General features: G+C 40.0%; 1 protein-coding gene across 4 annotated transcripts in view; it reads left to right on the plus strand.

Annotated features, from left to right (window-relative positions):
• Window positions 1-6307, plus strand: part of CDK17 (cyclin-dependent kinase 17) — a 56209-nt gene that overhangs the window by 30791 nt on the left and 19111 nt on the right. The gene's annotated exons all lie outside the window — the stretch shown is intronic.

Genomic DNA, 6307 nt, shown 5'->3' on the forward strand with positions numbered 1-6307 from the left:
GCAGGAATGAGACTTTCTGAAACATGTCGCGCTATGATGCTAAAGAATATTATATGGGCCAAGACAAGCAGTTAGAAGGGGAATAGCTGTTAAGCTTGTACTGTGGAGAATAGAATAGGTAGAAAAGGAATAGAGTTGTTTGAGAGTCAGATGTGAAAAGTAGAATGCAGTAACAAAATGCTAGTGAGCTAAACTCTCGCGAATGGTTTACTATGGGTGGCAAGTGACGAAGGTGGTATTTGCAACAGTATTTTGCGACATTCAAAAGGGGACCAAAAGTAAAGCTATCAGAAAGGTTGAGGGGTTGTTTTTTACTTCCAAGTATGTGTGAAAAACAGGAGGTGTTCTGTTTTTTATTTCTTTTTAAATTTTATTTAATGTATTTTTTTTTTATTTGGGAGACGTGTTTTTGTTTGCTTATAATATTAAATTGCTCAGCTCACAGGACCTGCAGGATATAAGTTGAAACAACTGCCTCCTTTTCTTGTGCCCAAGTGTAAGTAGTTGGTGGTAGACAGAACATACACATCAAGTTACAGCAACTCGGTTGGGTGGTAGCCAGACGAAAGAAAAGGCTCGACAAAGTGTAGCTCTTCTCAGAGCATTTGCTGTAGCTGGCATTAGAAATAGATGGTGAAGATAAGCACGAGTTGGGGTAGTTTATCTCCACAGAAAACAAAGTTGTATTAGTGTCACAAGTGCTTACATGTTTATCTGCCATCAAGCAGAGTAGGACAAACGTGATTCTCGTTTCAGGCAAATTATTAAAATGGAATGCATTTCTCAGCCAGTAATAAAGCAAGACTGAGAACAAGCATTGCATATGAAGATAGAAAATGTGGTTTTGAGGTGTAGAGGAGGGGGAAAATGCCACGAGCGTTCTGGCTACCCTAGCAGAGCAACTGGTGCCTGAATATGTTCTCCAGAATATATTCTGGAACAGGATCAAAAAATAGCTCTTTAAGCAACATACAGTTATCTGTAAGCATTTGAGCATTGAACAGTATCGCGTTTACTGAGCACTGCTACATTTGTTGCAAGTTGACCCTAAAGATAACCATAAAAGAATTAAACTAGAAAATGTTACTAATTTACTTCCATTTGGAAAAATAAATTGTAAGTGACGTACAAGAAAATACTATCATTTTAACTTTCTAAAAGATAGTTTATTTTACCTGAAGTACTTTGTCCCTGAAAGCTTTGCATTCCAGTAAACGGAATGCACCCAGATTCCCTCTGCATAGTTGAGGGTCTGTGTACACCACTTACACACCTGTTATGTTTAAAAAAGGATACATAACATAGCATAGGGAATTACTGTAATTTGCTACCTTTAAAATGAAATAAAAATTTAAAAGATTCATAAAGCAATGCAAAATTAATTAGCATTAAAAATGGACATTTAACTCTGTAGTGTTGACAAGCTCAAAATCTGAAGTGTAAAAAATGAAAGTATAGGGAAAAAAATCAGTCCTGCCATTAATTTTACATGTTTCCTTATTACTTCTTTAAAGAGCACTGTAGCAGGAACTTGTAACAGCCTGCATTTTTAACTGCCTGCTAATAATTTCCATTATAAAAGGTTTCTTGGTTTTAGTCATTTTCCTTGGTTTAAGTGTTTTTTTCTTTTTTCTTTTTTTTCTGAGAAATGCTACCACGTCATTAGATTCAGTTGGTCATTGAAATTAGCGTGGACAAAGTCCTCTGTCCCAAAAGTGTCTTTTTCATTGTTTCATGGAATTCCACAGAGGTTTAAAGAATTAGAAATTCTTAAAAATCACTGTTTCCTACTGTTGCTTGCAATCCAGCCTGGCATCATGCCACCGTAGCAGCCAGCCGTGGGGTTTGGGAGAGCAGGTTTTGCTGCTACAGGAGCAGCAATGGTGAGATTGCAGTGGGATGGCTGCAGTAGCGGCGTGAGGGAGCGGAGGTGGCGATTGCCTCTGGCATGCAGCTCTGGGCTTAGCGTACGCTAAGGCCAGCGCTCGGCCTGGGCGTCCTCTCCGTAAAGGCTGCTCAGCACCAGCGGGGAAATGGAGTGCTGCCCCCAGGCTGCACAGCCGACCCAAACTGGTCAAAGGACTATTCTGCACCATCTGACGTGGTGCTCGGTGGTAAAAGCTGCGGGGAAGGAGGAGGAAGGGGAGACATCTGTGGCTATAGCATTTGTTTTCCACTTCCCAAGCCACCGCCGGGCATGCTGAAAGCCCGGCTCTCTGGGAAGCAGCTGGACACCTGCCTGCCGATGGGAAGCGATGAATCAATTCCATTTTCACTCTGCTTGGGCACACAGCTTTTGCTTTCCCTATTAAAATGTCATCACCTCCACCCACAAGTCTCCTCACCATCCTTCCGTCTTCTCAGCATCCCGCGGGAGCAGGGAGCGAGCGCTCAGCTGGATTTGCCAGGGTCAGCACACAGCAGGGAATAAGTCCCTTGCTGCCGTCAGCTGAACAGGTTGCCTAAGCCTCAGCAGACTGCCCGGTTTTGAACACTCATGGCTCAAAATTGGTTGGTGTATGGCAGGGTTCTTGCTTTTCTTTTTAACATAATCTCTGTTAAATTAACTGGTTTTTTCAACTGTATCAAACTCATGTAATTTTAGTTTCCAGTTTTTCTATTTAGCCACTAGGAAACATGCTTATTTTTCTCATGCACATCTAATGAATCCCCTTTCATGTTGCTGTATAGCATTTAATTATGATTGCTTTCATTTCCCGAGAGATAGTTGCTTCAATTATTGCAAAAACTAGGAGTAATGAAGGTGGTACAGGCAAACAAAACATAATAATTTCTGTCTTTCAGGTATTTGGGTTTGTAGTCTTAATGACTTTAATTTTGCCTATTTTAGGTAGTTAGGTAAAGGCTAATTATAATACAAAGACTTTATATATGTGACTTCATATATGTAACTCTATATAAAATCTTTCAAATATTGGTGTCATAAAAGGCTTGTGACTTTTTTAAGTCAGACTTTTTAAGAAGTCATTTTAATAGATGGTTTTAAAAAAAGAAGTCTTGGCTTGGTTGACATTTCAACACAACAAATATGCATGAGTATTGCAAGCAGAGTAGTAGCGTAGATAGTTAGGAAGAAAAATCTATAAAGTATGTGCTGCAGTTCCATGAAATCATTATGTTTTCCTCTCAAAAGAAACTTTATTCAGCTCTAAGTTAAGGGGAAGGGATAGTGTTTTGATTTTATCTACAACATGACATAAATTCAGGCTTCCAGCACTAAATACTCATTTTCTGAGGGGGGAAAAGAAAGGTGATTACTGTCATGTATTGTCCAATATATTACAAATCCAAGTAGAGAAATTACATTAGAAACAGATATTACGATCCTGAAAATTTTCTCCGTTTTTTTCCCCTCAGGTTGCATTGTGGTTTTTTGTTGTTTTTTTAAAGACAGACATTGGCTGGGAGTTTGGGGGGGCGTGTGTGTATGAAGATGGTTGTTTTTTTCCCCAAACTGGAATAGATTTTGGTCTTTGCATCAGTAAGTACTTAGATTCAAACATTAGGCACTGTGGAGCACCAAGTGTAAGTTTGCAGCTTAAGCGCTGTTTAGAACTGAGGATGTCACATGGATCTCTGAAGTAAGTCATGGGAGGTTTGGCAATCACCTGTTGCAAAAATGGCACAGGCAGAGTTCTTGAGAATGAAGGTGGGGGAGTTCTGTAATAGAATTACAGCTACCTCCCATAATAATATTTTCTGGTACCTAAAATACTGTTATTTCCAATTTTCATGTTAGCTGGACTCCAAAGTAATGAATCCCTAGTAGCTGTAAAGCTTAGGCTTGTTTTGTTTCCCTTCTCCATTTGAAAAGGTATGTGTTTATTGATGGCAGGTGCTGTGCATGGTTAAGGGCATAGTTTTCGAATTGCCGTCACAGCTTAAAGGCTGCCTTTGCTTCCTTCTTCCTACACACACCCATCAACTTTATGTGCTTGGAAATGCTTCATCAAGGCTGTGGAGCTAGGTGTGATGCCCCAAGGATGAATGCTGTGAGAGGAGAGAACATACAGACGGAGAGCTCGGGGGTACAATCGACTTGGTATTTCATGAAGCCTTTGAGTTGTGGTCTGTGATTTCAGTATACCTATGAACAGACTCTGTGAAAGACTTATTGTCAAATAAGCGCTATGGGACAGTAAGAAGAGAGCACTACGGCAGGTTTCTATGCTGTAGCGTTAATAGATAGGAGTAGAAGAAAGCTATCTTGCCACCGGGTATATAGGAAAACTATAATATCTACTGTGTTCAGGAAGTCATATTGAATAACTCAGCCCAGTTCTCTTTTCTTCTGCTGGCTTGGAATTTGTCAAATTTCTGCTTTATTTTATGTTCTTGAGCGACGGGAGAAAGAAAATCAGGATATTGCCCCACTGTTGATCTGGGATTACAACAGGAAGGTGGAGTAGAGACTGATGCTAGTCCTTTTCCTGCCATCCCTGTTCTGTTCCAGCAGTTCCATGGTTTTTCTGCTGCAGTGAGATGACAAAGCTGCTTTCTTTAAGGCAACAGGGAGCTCTTTCCTTTGTGCTCATCTGTTTTGACGAGCTACCTGAATTTTCTGAGGAATGCGATAAATTATAGGGTGAATTTATTTATTTTTAATAATCTGAAGCCCTCTTCAGTAGGAGAGAGGCATTTCTCTTTTCAGATGGCTCTAACTTCACTGAATTTGAGTTGCCTATTACAAAAATGCATTAGAACCTGTCAAAAAGAAGAAAAATTCTTTCGTGGAAAATACTGTTTTATTGTAGGGATTACTGTTAGCTCCCAGTATAATTAATTAGTTCCTCTGCTCTCCTGAAAACCACACAGGCAGTTTTAAAATTGCCAATGTTTTGAAGAATTTTAAATACCAAAGTTGAAAATTAGTGAAGAAGTTGGAAGCTGGCAAAACTGAGGCATCCTTTTGTTGTCTTTCAATTAAACTTCAAAATGTTGGTCAAAGCTGCCATTATGTGAACAGTACTTCTTTTGTTTAAAGACAATTTAAAAATTCTCTACAAAATAAGACATACGGACACTGTATGTTTTTCCAGTCATGCAAAGAAGCTGATGTTGGGCAGCAAATTAGAATCTAACAGACTTTGTGCTCTGTACCTAAGGAGGTGTGAGGAGCGAAAACAAAACAGGAGAGTCAGCTGCCAGAACTTAAAGCTTTGTTGGCATCTCTCCAAAACCTTCTGCCTGTATCCAGTGGCTGTAATGAATAGCATATGCAGATCGATCGTTTGGGCAATGTTTATTAGCACTTCGGTCCTATCTGAAATTCAGCTAATTGCCAAATTACATTCATTTTTTAAATATATATTTTTTAACTGATATTTTTTGCTTAGCTGTCGCTCCAGGTACATGTTCAGATCACGCGTATAAATAGTTCAAATACATTATCAACACTGAAAGCTTAGCAAGTTGTCCACCAAGATCTCAAGTCCTGCAAAGTCTGATGATCCAGTTCTTTGGCAGCCTAAGCCAATTTAGCTGTCGGCTTCCCGGGTTTGCCCTGCTGCCTCTCTTGCCCTGTGTTCAGGCTGTGAGCATGTCTGACCTTACACTGAACCTGTTTGGAGCAGAAAGCTGGCAGGAAGCTATGCACTTCGCCTGAGATAGTTTCTCGATGATTTAGCGTGCTGAAATAGTTCAAAGGTGCTGCAAAGACACGAGTAGAAACACATGGCCGCCCTGAGGGGAACCAAATGGGGATGTAGCTGCCAGCATTTAGGTTAGCTCGGGATGCCCAGAATTCAAAGCTGGAGGTGGTAGGTAAGATAGAATTAGGAAAACATCAAGAAAAGCCTACTGCCCTCAGGTCAGTATTGATTAAATCTGAGGTCCACCAGCAGAAATCCGGAGATTCCCACATCTGCTGGAGAAAACTGAGAAGACAGTGGTGGTACCAGAGATGTCCTCTTAATTTCAGGGTAGGATCCGTGGGGGTGGATTGTATAGTTTGATGCTGAGCGTGATTTTCTCTACTTGGATAAAATACCTTTACTGAAAAAGAATTCCTACTCTTCTGGAAATTACTTCCTATTTTTTATGAATCTGGATATGTTTCCCTTGCATCTCTGTGGTGGTGACTGGCCGCTTTAAGACAATACTTGGTATTTTATTTTCTGGCATGTTTGGGATTAAAGCCAAACTAAAAACAAAAAATTGATGAGACAGTGCAGCTGCCCCAAAACCCTCTTTTTTCGTGTTTGTTGAAAGGTGAAGTAATTTTATTTCCCTCTTGCCTTAGAAATTATACCTGTTGTTGTCAGAAGAACTTACTGATGAAAAACTA

This window comes from Charadrius vociferus, unplaced genomic scaffold, assembly GCF_000708025.1.
Source record: "Charadrius vociferus isolate BGI_N301 unplaced genomic scaffold, ASM70802v2 scaffold72, whole genome shotgun sequence".
In the NCBI taxonomy this organism is placed as follows: domain Eukaryota; kingdom Metazoa; phylum Chordata; class Aves; order Charadriiformes; family Charadriidae; genus Charadrius; species Charadrius vociferus.